This window comes from Marmota flaviventris, chromosome 1 (genome assembly GCF_047511675.1).
Source record: "Marmota flaviventris isolate mMarFla1 chromosome 1, mMarFla1.hap1, whole genome shotgun sequence".
NCBI classification, from domain to species: domain Eukaryota; kingdom Metazoa; phylum Chordata; class Mammalia; order Rodentia; family Sciuridae; genus Marmota; species Marmota flaviventris.
In genome coordinates this window covers 123,439,232-123,458,693 of record NC_092498.1, presented here as the reverse complement: position 1 = coordinate 123,458,693, position 19,462 = coordinate 123,439,232, and the positions used below count along the sequence as shown (strand labels likewise).

General features: G+C 45.2%; 1 pseudogene; it reads right to left on the bottom strand.

The window, feature by feature from the left end:
• Positions 1-496: 496 nt before the first annotated feature.
• Positions 497-976, bottom strand: LOC114105500 (probable ribosome biogenesis protein RLP24 pseudogene; annotated as a pseudogene).
• Between the last annotated feature and the right edge of the window lie 18,486 nt (positions 977-19,462).

Genomic DNA, 19,462 nt, shown 5'->3' with positions numbered 1-19,462 from the left:
TTTTGTTGTTGTCAGTGTACCTTTATTATATATATTTATATTCAGTGCCGAGAATCAAACCCATTGCCTTTCACATGCTGGGCAAGCGCTGTATCACTGAGCTACAACCCCAAACCCTGCATCTTTTTTTTTTTTTTACTACAAAGAAAATTTTATTTTATATATTACTGGCCATAAATTTTTGTAATTAGTTATTACATAAATGCTGCCTAGTGCCATTATTCTGTCCACAATCCACTTGTGCATTTATAAACAGAATTTTCATGATTTACATAAGCACATCTATCAATAAAGATTTACATTGAGGTGCAATCTAACATCTAAATCTGATGCTTTGCAGATAGCAATGTAGGAGAAAAGTATTTGTAATAATCTTTCACTTCAGTGGCCTTATATAAAAATCAATAATTTAGAATTAAATTCTAAGTCTCCAAAGGAGATTTTCAAATGTACATATAGAAATGGTTACAGAGAGCAAGATTTTTAAGAAACATGTTCACATGTCCACATCCTGTTATAACTGCTGTACCATTTTTTTCTTCCAGCTTCTTTCCTTTCCCTGCAAGAGGGGTTCAGATAAGATGGAAGTTTTGCTTGACTTCTTTAATGTCCTGAACTTTCTATAGCTCAATTTTTCTTCAATCTGTTCATTATAAATTTAGCTTGGTGTTTCTGTATGATCTCTTTAACTCTCTTCATTGCATCAATAGTTTTATTCCATAGTTCTCACTGGCATTTGACAGGTTCATTTCCACATTTTTTCAAATTCAAATGAATTATCCACTGTAAGCTCTTTATCAGCTGCTTTCCTGAATGCTTTAGTCCACCTGGCCTTGTGAGGATTATGCTTCTTTTTAAAGTTCTTAGGACATTTGGATTTACAGAATCTAAATACCTTGCAATAATTGAAGATGAACATCATGCCATGGACAGGGTAGATGGGCCCTGAACAGAAATAACACTTCTTGATATGCATGTTGAACCTGTGTGGGACCCTACCATCCAGATTATAATCTGGGAAGGAAGTGATATCATGTTATTACATCTTAAACTAATGTAATATATGCCCTTGGTCTCCAATACTATTATGATATACAAACATGTCATCTAAAACTAATATAAAAGCTGACCTGTGGAAATGAATACTAATGTGATATCCATACTATAGTATTTAAAAATTATATAATAGCTTCCCTGTGGCCTTTAACATTAATCATGCTATAGTATCTATTACTTTATAATAGCAGCCCTGTGACCTTAAATACTAAGATGATGTTAATACTATAGCATCCAAAACTAGTATAATACTTGCACTGTGGTATTACTACTGTAATATCCATACTATAGCAACTAAAGCTAATATAATAGGCTGTTATGTATGCTTAATATTAATGTAATAGTAATAATGTGGCCTCTGAAACAGAAATAACAACAGCCTTGTGGCCTTTTATTCTAATATAATATCCTACTATATCTTATAAAACTAATATAATAGCTGCCATGTAAGCCTTGAATATTAATATGACATTTATACTAAACCTTGTAAATGCCCCCTCACCCTGCTTCATTACACTTCAGCTGCTCCTGGGACAGTATCCCATCCCCAGAAGCAACATCTGCCTCAGAGAACACTGTCCCTGTCAAGGACTGAGATACCTCCTTCCTTGTCTTAGATATGGTAAAGGAGCTGGGAGTGGGGTTTGGGATTGTGCCTACTTACCAGCATTTGCCCCAGAGAAGCTATCTGAATGCTGAGAGCCTGTTTTAATACCATTAACAGGATATGAAAATGTCCCAGTAAAAGGTTGAGTTGACACTTAGATGCAATATTCACAATAACTGTGGGAAAAGTGGCTTGATTGTTTCAGGTCAAGTTCACATTTGAGCAAATCAGGATCTTTCCAACTTGCTCCAAAAGAATACATTCCAAGAATAGAGCAGATGTAACCAACCAGCCATGGATGGAGGAATGAGGCCTGCCTTCAAATGTCATCCACATTGAAACCATCCCCTTCTCAAGGTCAGCCAGGCTGAAGCCTGCCTAGGCCCTTCTCAAGGTCAAAATCAGAAAACCAAAATTATATGGTGAACATTAGGGTTAGGGTGGGAATTATGGTTGGGGTTGATCCTGAGAAAATTTATGGTCTGGTTTGTGGTCAGATGTTGGGTACAGAATAGGTGGGGGTGGTTTACAGAGTAGATGTTAAACAGAAGCACATGGTTTGTGGGCTTAGATTTAGGATTTCTAGGGTGAGGTAAAAGCTAGGAGATAGGAAATAATGTTAGTGTTTTAGAGTTATGAATAGGTAAGAGGGGTCAGGATAAGGGTCAAACCAAGACTTCCTTAGAATTCAGAACCCTGAGATACTATCCTCCATACTGTGTTAACATTGACCACCACCTCTGATAACTGGCTTTATGGCTCTATATCACTTATCAATTTTCTGTGTAGCCCTGTATCACATCCCACATGGCTTCTGGTGTGCCCTCCACTGTTTCCTTTTACTGATCCTGTGAAGGTGTGTCCTCCTGTGTAACACCCCACCAGCACCTTTCATCTCTACCCGTGTAACCCTTCACTACCTCCTCTCAGATTTCTTTGTAGCCCTCCACTTTCTCCTCTAATCTCCCCATTTAGCTTTCTACCACTTCCTTTTATCCCCTCCTGTGTACTCTCTTGTCACCTCCTCTTAGGGGCTTATGTGTAGCCCTTGACCATCTCCTCTCACTGCTTCTTTGTAGCACTCCACCATCTCTTATCATCCCATCCTCTGTAGCCTTCCACCAACACCTCTCAACTCCTGTGTTTTCCTTCACCAACTGCTCTCATCTCCTGTATATCCCTCTACCACCTCCTTTCTCAGCCCCCTGTGTAACCCTTGACAATAATATCTTACAGTTTACTGTGTAGCCCTTCACCACCTCCTCTCATGACAAAACTGTCCTTCCAAAGGATGCTCAGCCAACCTCAACTCAACTGTGTTCCTGAGACTCTGACCTATTCTAGAAGTTGTTAAGGATTCTCCATGTATTCTAATGACTTGTACATGTAATTGGCTTTTTGTATTTCCTTTACATTTAATTCTTTAAATTCTAAAATCTAAGTTACCCAGATTCTTCATCATGTTTGATTTTCTTCATTTGTGTTCTATTGCATTCAAAAGGCCAAGCTGCTTAATTCTTCAGGGTTGACTCTTAGTACTTTCCTCAGATACTGTAAATACTACTTTTGTAAGTGTATGCTTTTGTTCAAGTATTCAAAAATGTTACTTACTTACTATATTGTTGTCATGCCTTTGCCAACTCAGTGTTTACCTGGTTTCCCTCCCTCCTTTTCTCCCTCCCTCCCTCCCTCCCTCTCCCTCTCCCTCTCCCTTATTGGATCAGAGGGATTAAATCCCACATCACATGCTACAAAACACCAATGGCTGTGAGGCAAATGTCCTGGAGTTCTGGTGCTTTCTATATCTTGTAGTCCTGTGACTGATAGGGACGTAAGCATGGTGGGCCTCTGCTGATCTGTGACCCCTAATTCTGAGCCCTGGTGCAGGATCAGCTCCTCCCCATGATCTTCTTCTATAAAAGATACATTGCAGCCTATGTTAAGACCTGGGTATTCTTCTGGATGATGCTTGGCATCAGGAGAAAACAGAAGCAGGAGAAGCAAGGGTGCCCTACCCACCCAGCCCTGAACATCCCATTTCTTGTCCCCTGGCTCCGGATGGGTTACATTGAGTTCCCTGGAACATCAACACCAGTGACTCAAATCTTTGGGGACTCCCTCAAGCTACCTCTCCCAAGTCTCTGCTCAGGAGTCTTTCCATGGCTCTTTCTTTTCCTCCAGTTCCTGACTCCTTCTCCATCCCTGAGACATTTTGCATTTGTAAAATTTGGCTATAGGGGTGAAAACCTGCCTATGAGCATACCCAGATTATCTGTGGGACAGCCTAAGGCCTGACCTCCCAGGACCCTCTTTCCTTGGGACCTGCTGTTTCTAGTTGTAGGGACCAGCCACCCAATTATCAACTGAGGAAGTCTCCCTAGTCACAAGATTCAGCTTCATTTCCAAATGTGCCCAGGCCATCAAAGTTTCACCCTGGGATTTCCATGGTGATTGAAAATACTTTCAGATCCTGGAAACATCTTCCCTCTGATACCTCATCTGATGACCTGGACCAATAGAAAATGGGGACTGAATCCTAGGTAGTTGGGTTGAACATGGAGCTGGGGCTGGCTGGGGACTCAGTGGTGAGCTTCCAAGTAAGAAAGGGCTTCCATCAGGGACCAGGACAGGAACTGGATGACTTGGGGATGGGACTAGCTGGCTGAGAATGATCCTTCACCCACATGAGTATCTGTACTAGTACCTGTTTCAGTCATTTTTTTCCTCACTGTGACCAAAAGACCTGACAACAACAATGAAAGGAGGAAACATTTATTTTGGCTCATGGTTTCAGAGGTTCAGTCCATGGTTATCATGCTCCATAGCTCTGAGCCTGAGGTGAGGTGGAATATCATGGTGGAAAGGCACAGTGGAAGCAAGTATCTCAGAAAATGGCAACAGGAAGTAGAGAGGGTTCTGCTAACCAAGAATAAAATATAAACCCCCAAAACACACACCCAGTGACCTACCTCCTCCAGCCTTTCTACAATTACCACCTAGTAAATCCATCAGTGGATTAGTTCATTAGTTAGGTAAAAACTCATAATCTAATTACTCACTGATGAAACTTCTAGTATTGCTTCACACACAAGCTTTTGGGGGACACCTCATATCTAAACCATAACATAGCCAAAATAAATTTTTAAATAACAAGTCAAAAACCAATGGTTCACAGTACTTTTGTGGCCACTGCTTTTTGCAAGCAAGTTGGACGGGAATGTGGATACCTAAGGCAGGAGAGCATGATTTCCTGAGCAGGAAGGACTGACCTGTGAACCAGGAATTCATCAATAGATGGTCATAGTCCTCATGGGTTGGTGGATGGGACAGCAACTTATGATATCATCTCAAGGCTCATTCCCTCCTGCTTTTCCATAAGAGATCAGCAATGTGCTGGGAGTAGCCACACTCCCATCTAAAATTATGGTTCTGGTGTGGTCACACAACTCAGCTTTGAGCAAAGGGCTGTAGGATTTCTAGGGAGAAGACAGAAGGGATGCCATGGACCCCTACTGCTCTCTGTATTTCCTGATACAGGTGGGGAGCACACAAGTGACAGCTGGAGCCCTAGTCAGTATGGATCTTGAGGCACTCCAGAAGGGAAGCTGAGATGCTTAGGAGACCCTGTGTTTGTCCACCTTGTCCAGTATCAACCTGCTGTTGCTCCTGTCTCTGTCCTATTTGGTCTCCGATTACATTTTAATAAACCCCACATGCTGTACTCATGGATATGAATTGTGTTACAAACCTCAAAACCTCTAAGTAAAATGGCTTTTCTCTAATTTATCTACCAAAGTGCCTTCCTGCAAACTTTTGAAGATTTAAGAGAAAAATGAGAGCTTGGCCTCCAGCTCTCCTCCTTTGCCTGTCTTAACTCACTCTGGTTACCTGCAGCTACCCAGACATTTATCAGCTGACAGCTGGAGCACAGGAGGTGCACATCATACCTGCAGAAATCAGGCATTGCCTGTCCTTGCAGAGGGTATATCCTTCCACTGGCTTCTCCAGGATACTTGTGCTCTCCAGGCTGAGGCCCCACATAACCACTGCTGAATCCCGAGGCTGTCCACAGCATGGCCACTGCAGGCACAGGCAGGTAATGGCCTGAGGTCTAAAATTCAGGTTCAGAAGGATAACAGGCCAGGAGGATGGACGGAGGACAATAGTCACTGCCCAGGATGCTGCTTCCAGAGATCTCTGAGGCACCCCTTCACTCTGTTTACCTTCATGAAGGTGTCCTCATCCCATGGAATTGGAGGGAAGTGCTGCTGTGAGCATGAACAACTTACACCTAACAGTGATCACTTCAGGCCTGTGGGTCCAGAAACCTCAATGAACCCAGGCCTATGTTCTGGACTATCAGCCAGAGTGGATGATCTCCACTTAGGACTGGGTCCAGGATTCCATGATAATGGACAATGTCCTCTTGATTCTATGTCCAGGACTGGGTCACAGTGGACAGCATGCACCTGTTTCTGTCCAGGACTCATCACAGTGGATATTGTGCACCCAGGTTTGTATGTATAGGATTCTCAATCATAGTGGACTGTGTGTACCTGGTCCAGTGCTCAGGATTCTCAGTCACAGTGCACTGTATGCACCAGCCCTATGTTTCCAGGACTCTCAGTCATAGTGGACAGTGAGCACTCAGTCCTCTCTGGCCAGGACTCTCAGTTGCAGTGGACTGTGTGTACCTGGTCCTACATGCCCAGTACTCTCAGTCATAGTGGATAGTGTGCATCCTTCCTGTGTGTAAGTTCTCACAGTCACAGTGAACTATGTGTACTTGGTCAGGTGTTCAGGACTGTCAGACATAGTGGACAGTGTTCACCCAGCCTTGTGTGTCCGGGACTATCAGTCACAGGATTGTGTGCACCCAGACCCATGTGTCCAAGACTCTCAGTCAAGGTGGACAGTGTGCACCTTTACCTCTGTGTCCAGGATTTTTAGACATAGTGGACAGTGTGCACTCTGCTCTGTGTGTTCAGGATTCTCAGACATAGTGGACTGTGTGTACCCTGCCTTTTGTGCCCAGGATTTTTGTCATGGTGGACAGCATGCACCAAGTCTTGTATGTCCAGGACTATAAGTCACAAGATTTTGTGCACCCACAACTGTGAGTCCAGTCAATGACCTTTCCCACCCAGCTTCTACTCTACAACCCTGGTTTGCAGGTTTCCTCAGAACTTAGGCCACAACAGACCCCTTGACAGCATAGCCCCTGGTCCCACCCCAGCACCTGGAAGCCCACTGTGTGACCAAACTTGGTAGGCTGTACCTCAGTCCCAACTGGTGTCCTGTAGTGGGTGTAGCTTCCCTCAGTGCCTGCCAGGAGAGCCCAGGGGGAGCTGGGTGGATGGTAGGGGCACAGAGCTGCTGGGGTTGCAGACCTTATGCATTGAGGGCTGAATAGACAGAATGCTAGACTACACTAACCAGAATCCTTGGGGGCCTGAATCTTCCAGACATCATATGGTGGGGCCTGCATGGCCAGAACACTGTCCAGAATCCCTGGGAGTGCCCAGGTCAATGTGCCTCCTGTGTTTCCTAGGGGACTCTGTGGTGAGGGTTATGTTTGTAGAGCACTGAAGTGTACTACCCAGGAGCCTTTGGGATGAAGGTGGGGAGGAATTAGTGGCAGAACGACAGAATACACTCCCAAGAATCCCTGGGTGTAGAGTCCAGGTGAGTGTGAGGCCTGAATTGGTAGAACACCAGAATACACTACCTAGAATCACCAGGGGACAGCAGCTTCCAGAGGCCATCATGGTGAGGACGGCCTAGACCCTGGACTACCACTGCTACTGTGCAGAATCTGTGAAGGTGCTGGAATGAATGTGCTGCTGTGGCTCCTAGAGGCCTCTGTGGTGGAGGGCTACATTGGTAGAGCACTGAGGCATGCTACCCAGCTTCCTTAGGGGTGCACAGCTCCTAGGAGCCTTTGAGGTGAGGGTGGGAGGAGGCGTTCATGGGCAGAACAGACTACACTCTTCACATCTCCTGGGGGCGGGGCAGAGTTCAAGTGAATGTGAGGGCTGCATTGGTAGGACACAAGAATACAGTACCCAGAATCAGCAGTGGGCAGGAGCTTCCAGAGGCCATCATGGTGAGGACTGCATGGACACTGGACTACCACTGTCTTGAATCTGTGTAGATACCTGGATAAATGTGCCCCTGTGGCTCCTAGAGGCCTCTGTGGTGAGGGCTACATTGGTAGAGCACTGAGGCATATGACACAGCTTCCTTAGGGGTGCACAGCTCCTAGGAGGTGAGGGTGGGAGGAGGTATTGGTGGGAAGAACTGACTATACTCTCCACATTCCTGGAGGTGGGGAGCATGGTCCAGGTGAATGTGAGGGCTGCATTGGTAAAACCACAGACTGCACTACCCAGAATCTCCAGGAACCCACAGCTCCCCAGAGCCTCTGTAGTGAAGGGGGTAGTGACAGGAGAACTGCATTACCCAGAAACTTCAGGGGCCACAGATCCAAGGAGTCTTGGCAGTGGAGTGGGAGGCAGTCACAGGCAGGATGGACTGTACTATCCAGAATCCTTGGGGCATGGAAGGGAAGATGTGCAGCCTTCATCTCTTAGAGTCTTCTGGGAGCTTCACTTCTGTGTGTAGATTCTCCTCATATTGAGAGTGGCCACTGTTGACTGGCCATAATCCTAAAATGGAGACAGTCCTTGGCAAAGTAACTGCCTCAAAGATTATACTTCCCAGAGGCTTCTGTGGAATCTTCTGTTTTTTGCCTACAGCCCAGGCCTTGAGCACAAAGATGGTAAGTCCATTGCACCCTGTGGACTGGGCATTCAGCCATGTGCACCTGCTGAATGTGGTTCCTCTGTCTTCCTGCTCCATGGGCTGCATCTGTGCTTGGAGGGGCTGAGTGCAGAGGATGGAGCTTAGGTGGTCGCTTTGACTCCCTTTTCTCCTCTCCTGAATGTCCACTTGCAATGACGTCACAGATAAATTCAACAAGACATCAGGTAAAGTGAGGGGAACAGATTTTATTAGATAAGTAATCATGGTAGAGGAAAGACCCGAGCTCCTTTATGATCTGTGCAGAGGTAATTTGGGTATTTTAAAGGGGAAGTGAGGGATGGGGAAGAGTACAAGCATGGGAGTCAGTGAAGTAAAAAATAGACTTAGTCATTGTAAATGCAATTAGGCCAGCTGTGTTTGTGGCAGTTGTCAAAGAATTCTGTCTTCCCACAGAGATTGAGAGGGAGGACTTACCTTGCTAAATGATTACATTTCAAGGAATGGATCTCAGATTCTGAGAGAGTCCCTTCTGAGTTACAAGATATGCATGTTGTCAATTATAAATCCTTTCTAGTAATGTTTGGAGAAAGGGAGGTTGAGGGCCTGTCATCAGATGTTGGTTAGGACATAGTAAGTTTTCTTGGAATCCTTGAGCTTTCCTCAGGCAGTTGTTTTGGTGGAGTGTTGCACATAAGGCACAAACTATACTGAGTTCCTGAGCTCAGGGGATTTGCAGGATGTGTGGACTTGGGGGAACAATCATCTGCTTACCTGCTTCAGGTGGACTGAGCTCATGCATCCCCCACCAGAAAGCCCCCCCACCAGACTCAAGAGGCAGAGGCAGTGACTGCTCTGACTTCAGCTGCTACGGGGAGTGCCAGCCCTCAGCCCTCCCAGGAAACATGCAGAGTCCCTAGCCATCCCTGTGTTGGCCTGTGGCCTTTTCTGCAGCCAGAAGGGCCTGGAGTCTCAGCAAGGAGAAGTGTGTAAGGGAGGCACAGTTGGAGGCATGGGCTGTGGGAGGACATTTTTCTTCGTCCTGTGGTGAACAGGCAGTGTGCTAGTCCTTAAAGTCAAAATCCTGACTCAGCAAGCTGCATCATGCCCATTTTTGGGGAAATGGACTAAAGTTCCTGAAGCTGACCCTTGAGTGGGATTGGGCCTCCTGAGAAAGAAACTCTGATAATTGTATTTCTATGCAATTATCAGAAGCCCTGCATGAAAGCAGGAGGTCCCTCCTCAGTCCCTGTACTCAACCCCTGTGGGGAGAAGTATCCATTCTTAGTGTCCTGACAACCAGTCCCTTCATTCCCATCTCTCCTTCTGGCTTTGTTCAGTCTTCCTGAGAAGAGGGGTTTGGCCCCCAGCCAAATTACTCTCACTCCTTAAAGGGTCAGTATGGGCCCAGTGGACACAGGTGAGGTTTCTTGACCAAGTGGAGCATCCTCTTCTATGCCTTCCTGAGGGACCCTTCCTGCTGAGATTAACAGGGACATCTTGGCTGTTCCAAACTGTGTATGGCTGATAGGGGGCTGGAGGAGATGCAAAGGGGTGGTTTGTGCATTCCTGGACTTTCTGGACTCTAGGACTTTGGAAACATAAAAAGTAGAGGTCAAGGTTTTAATCCTTGACCTCTACTTTTTATGTTTTTTTTTTAGCACCATTCTTTCAGATCATGGCATAGAATGGTGGGCTCTATTTCAGCTTAAATGTTCCAACTTAGGTTGTAGAATAACTAGAACAGTGAATTTCAGAGGTTATGCCTCTAGACTAGGCAGTGGCTCAGCTCTTTATGTAATACCAAACAAATAACATCATCCTGCTCAGAATGCAGTTGCTACCTGTGGAAAGAAACAAGCATAAGTTGTGTTGGGGGAATTAAGGTGCAGCACAAGGTCCTCCAAGCTGATCAGAGGTGGGTCCTAGGAACTGCCTTCAGGTTCTTCCTGGTAGGTGTGGTTCTGTGGGGCTACTGCAATTGCCTTCATATCTGGCTGTCCTTCCCCAGGAGGTTCCTATGGGTAAAGATTTAGACCCGAGTCTTTGTCCCTGCATTCTCCTGAGTTTATCATCTGTATCTATAGGGTCAGTATGGGCCCAGTGGACACAGGTGAGATTTATTTGCCCCACTGTGGAGCACAGGGTAAGGGCAGGTCAGGTGATCTAGGTGTGGATAAGAGCAGAGGCCTGGGGGTGTTCAGAGACCGCAGAGCCTCCAAAGCACAAATGATCGGTAGTTCTGTTATTCACTCACCTATGGGAACACCTCCTGATTCCTTGAGTACTTGGCCACTGTGAGCAGAACTGCTGTGTGTAACTGCATGCTGCATTTAGACATACATTTTCAGACTGATGTTTGTGAGACAGTTGTGTCAATTGTTAAGATCATGAATTTTGAGCCCTGTGATAAGACCATGTTTAACTCTGGAAAACTGCCAAGCTCTTTCTTTTTTTTCAATAATTATTTTTAATATTTTTTAGTGTATGTACATTTATTTTTTATTTATTTATATGTGGTGCTAAGGATTGAACCCAGTGCCTCACACATGTTAGGCAAGCACTCTGCCACTGAGCCAAAACCCCAGGCCAGCCAATCTCTTTCTTAAGCAGTGAAATACTGTGCCTTCCAGTAGCAATATATGTGAATTCCTATTTTTCCACACAATTGACATTGCATCATGAAGATTTTATCCATTGATAGGCACTTGATGCCATCTCAGTGTCTTAGTTACCTTGGTCATGACAAGTGGTGCTCACATCATTTCCTATGCAGCTTTGCCATCTGCATATCTTCTCTGGTGAGATGTCTCCATATCTTCATCCACTTTTAAATGGAGTGCTTCTTAATAATAAGTTTCTTAGTGTATTTCAGATACAAGTCTTTTTAAGGTATGTACTTTCCAAATATTTCTCCAAGTCTGTGGCTTGTCTTTTTATTTCCTATGTATAAATTTTTCATGGAGTAAACATCTTTATAAGGTTTACCAATATTTTTCTGGATTTGTTTTGGAACTGTATTTAAAAACGAATCATGAAACATGGTCAGGCATGTTTTCTTCTAGAAGTTTTACAGTTTTACACTTTAAATATGAGTCTATAGACTGCTTGGGTGAAGTTCTGTGTAATTTGTAGCTTACCCTTGTCCACTTCCTCATATTGTATTCAATTATCTCATCACCATCTTTGGAGCAGAAATTCCTTTCTCCATCAAAGGCCTTTGTTCCTTTAACAAAATGCAACAAATACAATTATACCTGATGTTTGAATTTTGATACATAATATTCTCAACATATTTCAAATACTTTAATACTGTGAGGATAATGAGTTTATGAACTGTATGTACATGGGTGTGTTTGTGCTCTCCATTAATTTCCATTCATCTCTATGTATTCCTTCACAGCACAACATTTTCTTCAGTGATTCAGCTTTATGAATGGTTCTGGAATCCAGGTACTGAGTTCTTCAGGCTTGTCCTCTTGCAGTCAGTGTCATCTCTTCTAGGCTTAGAGAGTCTTCTAGGAATTGGGTATTGCACTGAATGTGCAGATCAAGCTTGGGAGAATTCCATCTTAACTGCATTGAGTCTAACAATCCTGACCAAGGACTATCTGTGCACTTATTTATGCTTAATTTTATTTCTTTCTATTGTGTTTTAAGTTTTTCTGGAAGTATAATTGTACTTTAAGACATATTTAAGGGACTGGGGTTGTGATTCAGTAGTAGAGCACTTGCCTCACAGATGTGAGGCCCTGGGTTTGATTCTCAGCACCACATATAAATAAGCAAATAATATAAAGGTATTGTGTCCATCTAAAACTAAAAAAATACATATTTAAGGACTTCAGTTATTATAAATGGAAATGCTTTATTTTTATTGTAGTTTTCAAAGTCTATTGTTTCCTAAGTATTATTGCTGGTACATAGGAAATCAAAGAACCTTTGTATATTGGCATTGTACTTTACTTCTTGCTATCTCCATCCATTCTGATCAAGGCATGGGATTCTGAGCTGTATTTCTGCTTAATTTCTAAAATCATGACCTAGAATAATCTAAACAATGATTTCCAGAACTTCACTAGGATTGCCACAAGGGGGCTCAGCGTCACCACTGAATGATGAGTGGTGAGTATCTTGCACTGCCCACAGTGATGAGCAGGGAGCAACTGGAGTCACTTTTCCTGACCCCTTGAAGCTCCCTCTTGCCAGGATTGTGGATGATGTAGTCCCAGGATTAGGACTGTGGATAATATAGTCCCATGGTTTGCCTGCTCAATGTAGGGGACCCAAGAGCCTCCATCCCCTTAGGATAGTGCAGTTCCATGGTTTGCCTATGTAATTTTGCCTGCAGTTACATGGAAACTGCTTGTCCCAGTACCCTGAGGATTCTGAGCACTGTTAGAGAGACGGTTAGTGCAAAGCCTAGGGTTAAAGTTAGCAGTTTGCCTGCTGTCTGCTGGGGTTCCTATCAGTTTCAGCCCTTAGAATTGTGGGCAATGTAGTCCTGTGTTTTGCCTGCTAACTAACAGGAGATGTCTACTTCTTGGTATTGTGGGTACCGGTTCTGAGTTTTGCCTGCTCACCTTTTCTGAGAGTCTCATGGAAGCTGAAGGTCTTATGCTCACCCCGGTAACCTGAGGATCCTCAGCAGTGTTAGTGTTAGGATTAATATTAGGACAAAGCCTGGGGTAGGGTTAACATTTTGCCAGCTGTCTGTTGGGGATCCTGGCTGCTTCTGCCAATTAGGCAGTAGTTCTGAGTTTTGCACACTCACCTCTGCCAGGAGTCCCATGGAAGCTGAAAGCCTCATACTTACCCTGCATAAGCATGATAGAGTCAGGGCAAAGGTTATGGTAGGTTTAGCTTTGGTAAGTTGTCTGCTGGAATCCTGGCTGCTTCTGCCACTTAGGATTGTGGGTAATGTAGTCCTGTCATTAGCAAAATCACTGTGAGTGATCTGAGGAGATTCTTTCCCCTTAGGAATGTGGACAATGTTGTCCTTCATTTTGTCTGCTCACTGTTCAGGGAGGGGGAAGCACTGGTTACTTCCATCAGTTGGCATCCTGGGTAATATAGATCTGAGTTTTGCCATCTCACCTCTTGTCAGGAGTCCCATGGAAGCTGAAAGCCACATACCCTGGTGCCCTGAGGATTCTGAGTAGAGTAGGATCAGAATTAGGGCTATGGTAGGTTTAGTGTTTGTTTGTTTTGGTACTGGGGTTTGAACCCAGGTGTGCTTAAGCACTGAGCCACATCTCCAACATTTTAATTTTGAGACAGGGTCTTGTTAAGTTGCTTAGGGCCTCGCTAAGTTGCTAAGACCAGCTTTGAAATTGTGATCCTCCAGCCTCAGCCTCCCAAACCACTAGGATTAAAGCTGTGCACCAAAGTTTAGCATTTTGCCAATTATCTGCTAGGGATCATGATTTAGAGTTGTGGGTAATGAAGTCCTATTATTAGCCCACTCACTGTAGGTAATCCTAGGAGATTCTTTCCTTTTGGGAATGTGGATAATGTAGTCCTTCATTTCACCCCTTCACTGCAAGGGGAAGGCCCCATTGACTTCTGCCCTTTGTCATTGTGGTTAACATAGTTGTGAGTTTTTCCCACACATCTCTTCTAGTAGTCACATGAAGCTGAAGGTCTTGTGCTTGCATTGGTACCCTGAGGATTCTGAGCAGTTAGGGTTAGGGCTAGGATTAGTGCAAGCACTAGGTTTGGGTTAATATTTGCCCTTTGCTGATTTCTACATGGGATCCTGCAGCCTCTACCACTTCAGATTATGGGTAATGTTGTCTGTGATATGCCTGCTTATTGTGGGGGATCCTTGGAGCATTAGTAACTCCCTAGCATTGGGGTGCAAGGAGAGTGAAGGGTGAAGAGGGATTGAGGGAAGCTGGGGGCAGGTGCCCACTGTGCTGCTAGGAGAGATTGAGGGTGACATTGAGGTACAAGGAGAGTAAAGCAATGATAATCAGGGTCAGGGTGGACTACAGGAAGTGTTATTTTGAGACAAGTTAAGTTCAAGTGGTCAAGAGAGGACAGAAGAGTGACACAGGATGACAGAAGGGAGATCACTGACTTGAGGAGAAGCAGAGTCTTGGAGGCTCTTACCATGTAGTGAATGAGGGGTGATTGGGCCAGCTGCACCTCAGCTGAGTTCTGCACAGGGAACAACTGACCAAGGACCCTGTTTCCCACTGAAGGATATTTGAGTGAATGAGATGAAGCTTCATTTCTGCAGGATCAGAACCAGACAAGGAGTCTGCTGTTACCCTCAGATTTGGTCATCATCCCCAAACCTACCAATTGCTGAGCCATTAAAGCCAATGGAACCTATCCCACTCAACCACAACCACTAATGCCAGATAACCCCAAATCCTACTCTACAGAGCCAGAATCCCCAGGCCTATAGCATTTTCAACACAGATCTCCTGGAAAAGACACAATTTCAAGGCCACTGTCAGCCAGGTGCTGTTATTCCCTCAGAAGTGGGGCCATCTCTCCTCCTCAGATTCCCTCCTTCCTTATTTGGAGACCATTGTGTAGAGAGGGAGTCTGAGGCACCGGGGTGATAAACTTGGCTCAGGTGGCCTGTGCTGGCTGGGCTGGATTCTGTGTCTGCCTCCCTATTGAGGCCATGTTGTGCCACATATGGACTGTGCTCTCTTCTCTCTTTAGTGGGTTGTGTAATTTCTTTGCTTACAGGATTTACCTGCCCATGCAGCAGCAATCACTAGAGTGTGTCTGGAGGAGGGTCCAGCCCCAAGTAATGAGGTGGCAGAGGTGGGCAGCTTTCTGGTGATAGAGCTCCCACCACAGCTTTCTGATTTATGTTCCCCAGGTAGATCCCAAGAGCCATAGCCTAGATAAGCATTTATTCAGGACACAAGGTTGGCTATTGACCAATTTATAGACTTGACATCTCAGAATATGCCTATGAAGTCCTCCTCAAGGATCTCTGAAAACTCTAATAGTTCCTCCAGCCTACATCTTTTAAAATATCAGTTTTGCTTTCAAATGGAAGAACACCCCAAACATAAGATCAGATGTGGGCATCCCATCTTTCAGATGGTGTGCAGGGCTTACTCCCTCCTGAGATCATCCTGGCCCTAGAAGCTTCTTCCTGGCATTTAATTTCTCAAGATAAATTCTGCTCCATTTCTGAGCAGCATCAAGATCCTGATTTTATACTCCAAATTGTAGTTCTGAACAGATTTGTGAGGGTCTTGAACAGTCTAGGTGAGAATCTGCTGTTGATGACATCAAAGCTATGGAGTGTTGGAGATGTAGCAGAGATGACCAAGGTCTCTGGGTGGACAGTGTGATGGCATAATCTGGGGTCCTCTTTAGAGAGAGAGACCAAGACCTCAAAGATGTGGGGAATAGTTAGGAGACCACAGAAACAGGGTGGACACTGAAGTGGGGTGGTCTGGGGTCCTCTGTGGAGAAATTATGATGAAGGTCTACAGGCTAGGGAAACAGGCTGAGGTTTGCAGAGACAGGGGGTGGGGTGAAGGAATGTTATGTAGTAATCTGGGGTTCTCTGGTGCAGAGGGGATCACCACCACTTGTTCTATCTCCACTAGATGCCACCAGGGACTAGGTCCCTCGGATAGAGGGGTCTCCCTAATCCTGGAGCTGAAGATCTGGGGACCCAAGGCAGGTGCTCAGTGAGAACAGAATTAGGGAATATGTGAGGAAGGAACAGCAGCCACCACATCACATGCTTTGCTTGCTGAAACAGTCTGATTATTAGAACACAGATGAACTCACTTTGCCAGGGTGAGACAGATGCCTCAGAGCCACCTGGGTCTCTGTGGGTGGATGAAAGTTGTTTACCTGCCCTTCTATGGATTATATTTGCATGTTAGTGGTTAGGGCATTTCAAAGAAGGCTCCTGTGAACATTACTGTACATGTGTGCTCTGCAAACTCACCTTCACTTTCCCTGGTGCACATCAGGAGTGTAATGGCTGGCAACATGGAGGCATGTGTGGACATGTGGCCAGCAGGGAGTGCTCAGAGTGACTTTTTCTGATACCTTTGAATCATCTTTCTGCCAGGGATGGGTGTTCTGTGCCCACAGCAAACTTCCTTCTCAGTACTCACCTGGGGAAATTCCATGGCTGGGGATATCTGGAGTGTATGTCCACAGTGAGGTAACCCTAACCCTCAAGGCCTGCCCTAATTCTCACCCTTGTGGTCCACCAGGGAAGACCATGGCTCTGGTCACCTTGGGACTGACTGTGGTGACAAAATCTTCCTTCTCCTTGGGACCCATACAGGGAGATGCTGTGGCTGGGGACCCCTGGGGGCTATGTCCAAAATGAAGTAACTCTAACCATAAACTTGGAACCCACCCGGGAAGGGATCATGACTGCAGGCACCTTGGAGCCATGACTGTTGTGGCAGAGCCTTTTGGTACTCTCACAAGGAGATGCCTTGGCTGGGGACATCTGGGGACAATGTGTACCACAAGATTTCTTCCCCTTGGCATCTACATGTGGATTCCACTGTGGTTTTGGGATTACTGAAGTTTATCTGAGGAAGAGGTGGGAAAAAATGAGGAAAAGCCTCTTGTCCACTATACCATGTGCTGAGGAAGAAGCTCTGCTGTTTTTACTTTTGTAGTTAATATTTTATTGGGACTTAATTTTATAAAAGTATCCATTGTGAGGCTTTGGCTCTTCATTGTCATAGTATCCTTAAGTACATTTTGTGGTGAGAAATCCCAGGACACTGAAAGGAGAAACTGAGACACAAACTCAGGATAGTTCAGGGGAGGCCTGGGGTTCCCAGCAAATGGCATCTCACTAGTGCCTGAAAGGAAGGGCTAATGTTTCCTCATTGTTTGTTTTTATGTAACTTTTTATTAGTGTTACAGTACTTGAAAAATATTGAGAAGTTGATGAATCAGTGTAATAATAATATTATGGCTGTATTGAAGAGACATTCCCACCATGTGACTATGAGTTTTGTAGACAATACTAGGGCTTTCTGGGTAAGTCTGCACACAGTTGAGTGGCCTGCTTGATAATTCCCAGAAGCCACTGTGGTGATAACTCTGCCAGACTACACTGCCCAGAATCCCTGGGATGCCTGGGCAAACATTTGCTAGAGCTCCCACAGTCCTTTGTGGTGAGGGCCGGACAGCCAATCACTGAGCTACACTATCCAGATTCCTTGGAATACCAGGGCAAACACATGGCCCAAAGCTTCCAAAGGCCTCCATAGTGGAGGCTGAGCAGCAGAATGCCAGACTGCAGTGGCACAATCCTCAGGGTTCTCTGGATATCCATGTGACATGCAGCTCTCATCCTCTGGGATTAGGGATAATGCACAGAACAATCAAATATACTAACCATGAACCTTGGGTGCCTGCAGCTCTAAGAGGTCTCTGCAATGAGGACTGGACTTCACTGCCTATAGTTCCTGAACTTGCCTATGGGAATGTGCCTGGAGCTCACCCCCATGATGAGGGCTGTACATGCAGAATACTGCACTATGCTGTCAGAATAGCTGGGGGGAAATGTTCAGACTGCAGCTCTGATAGTCCTCTGTGGTGAGAGTTGCATGGGTAGGCCACTGGACCATAGTATGGAGAATATTCAGGGTGCCTGAGCAAGCATGCAGCCTGCAGCTTACATAGACAGCTGACAGAGGTGTATGTGGGAAAACACTGGACTACATTACCTGCAATACTCTGGTGCAACAGAAGCTCACAAGAGTGCCCCCCATGATCTAGCAAAATGTGGGACTGTATCACTCACAATTCTAAGTGGCAAGAAGCTCTCAGGATTCCCCACAGAGAACCAGCAAAACATTGGACTACATTACCCTCAATCCTCAGGGGGTGGGGGAGCTCATAGGAATTCCTCCACCATGAGCTGTAATGTGGGACTACATTACCCAAAGCCACTGTGGTGATAACCCACAGTCATAAGGTGCAGAAATTATAGGACTCCCCTGACTCCTATGAGATGTTAGAACATGGAACTAAATTATTCACAATCCTGAGGTGGCAGAGGCTCCCAGATTCCCCCCAGAGAGTCAGCAAAAACACCAGACTACATTACCCTCAGCCCTCAGGAGCAAAAACTCTCAAGAGCCCCCTTTCTCCACCCCCCCACCCTATGAGTGTGCAAAATGCTAGACTACATTATCTATAATCTGAGGAGGGGAAACTGAAGTGCATAGAATCAACCCCTCTGAGCTGAAAAATACAAGGGACTTAATTACCCACAATCCTAATGGGGCAGAAGTTCCCTGGATTCTGCACAGGGAACCAGCCAAATCCTGGACTACATTACCCACAATCCAAAGGGTGGTGGTGGTGGTGGGGGACAGCCTACAGGAGCACTGCCCCCAATAAACTGATCAAATGCTGGACTACATTACCCACAGCCCTCAGGGTCAGAAACTTTTAGGAGAATTATTTCCACCTCTTCCCGTGAGTGGGAAAATTCTAGACTAAATGACCTGTAATCCTAAGGAAGATTAAGCCCCAGGATCCCCCATGAAGAGCCAGCAAAATGATGAACTACATTACAACAAGAATAGAGTTAGGGTTTGGGTTTTTCTGGCTCTCCTTGAGGGATCCTGGGCACTTCCTCACCCTAAGAAGTATGGGTGATGTAGTCCTCAGTCTCACCCACACACCTCTGCTAGGAGACCCATGAAAGCTGAATGCACATGCTTGCCCTTATACTCTGAGGATTCTGAGTAATTTTAGGGGTGGGGTAGGGCTAGGCAAATATTAGCCACAGGGAAAAGTTTAGTGAGATTTTCAAAACCAAGAGGTACTCTTGAATTTCTGCCACTAAAGACCATGGGTACTATAGTCCCAGGTTTAACCACTGACACTGGAGATCCTGGGAACTTCCTCCCCTTAGGATTATGGATTATGTACTCCCAATATTTCCTGCTCTTAGCTTGGTATTGTGGGAGGCCCTCCCCAAATATTGTGGGTGAAGTAATAAGATGTTTATGGCTCAAGTTGAGGAATTCTGGGTAATTCCTCCCACCAACTCACATG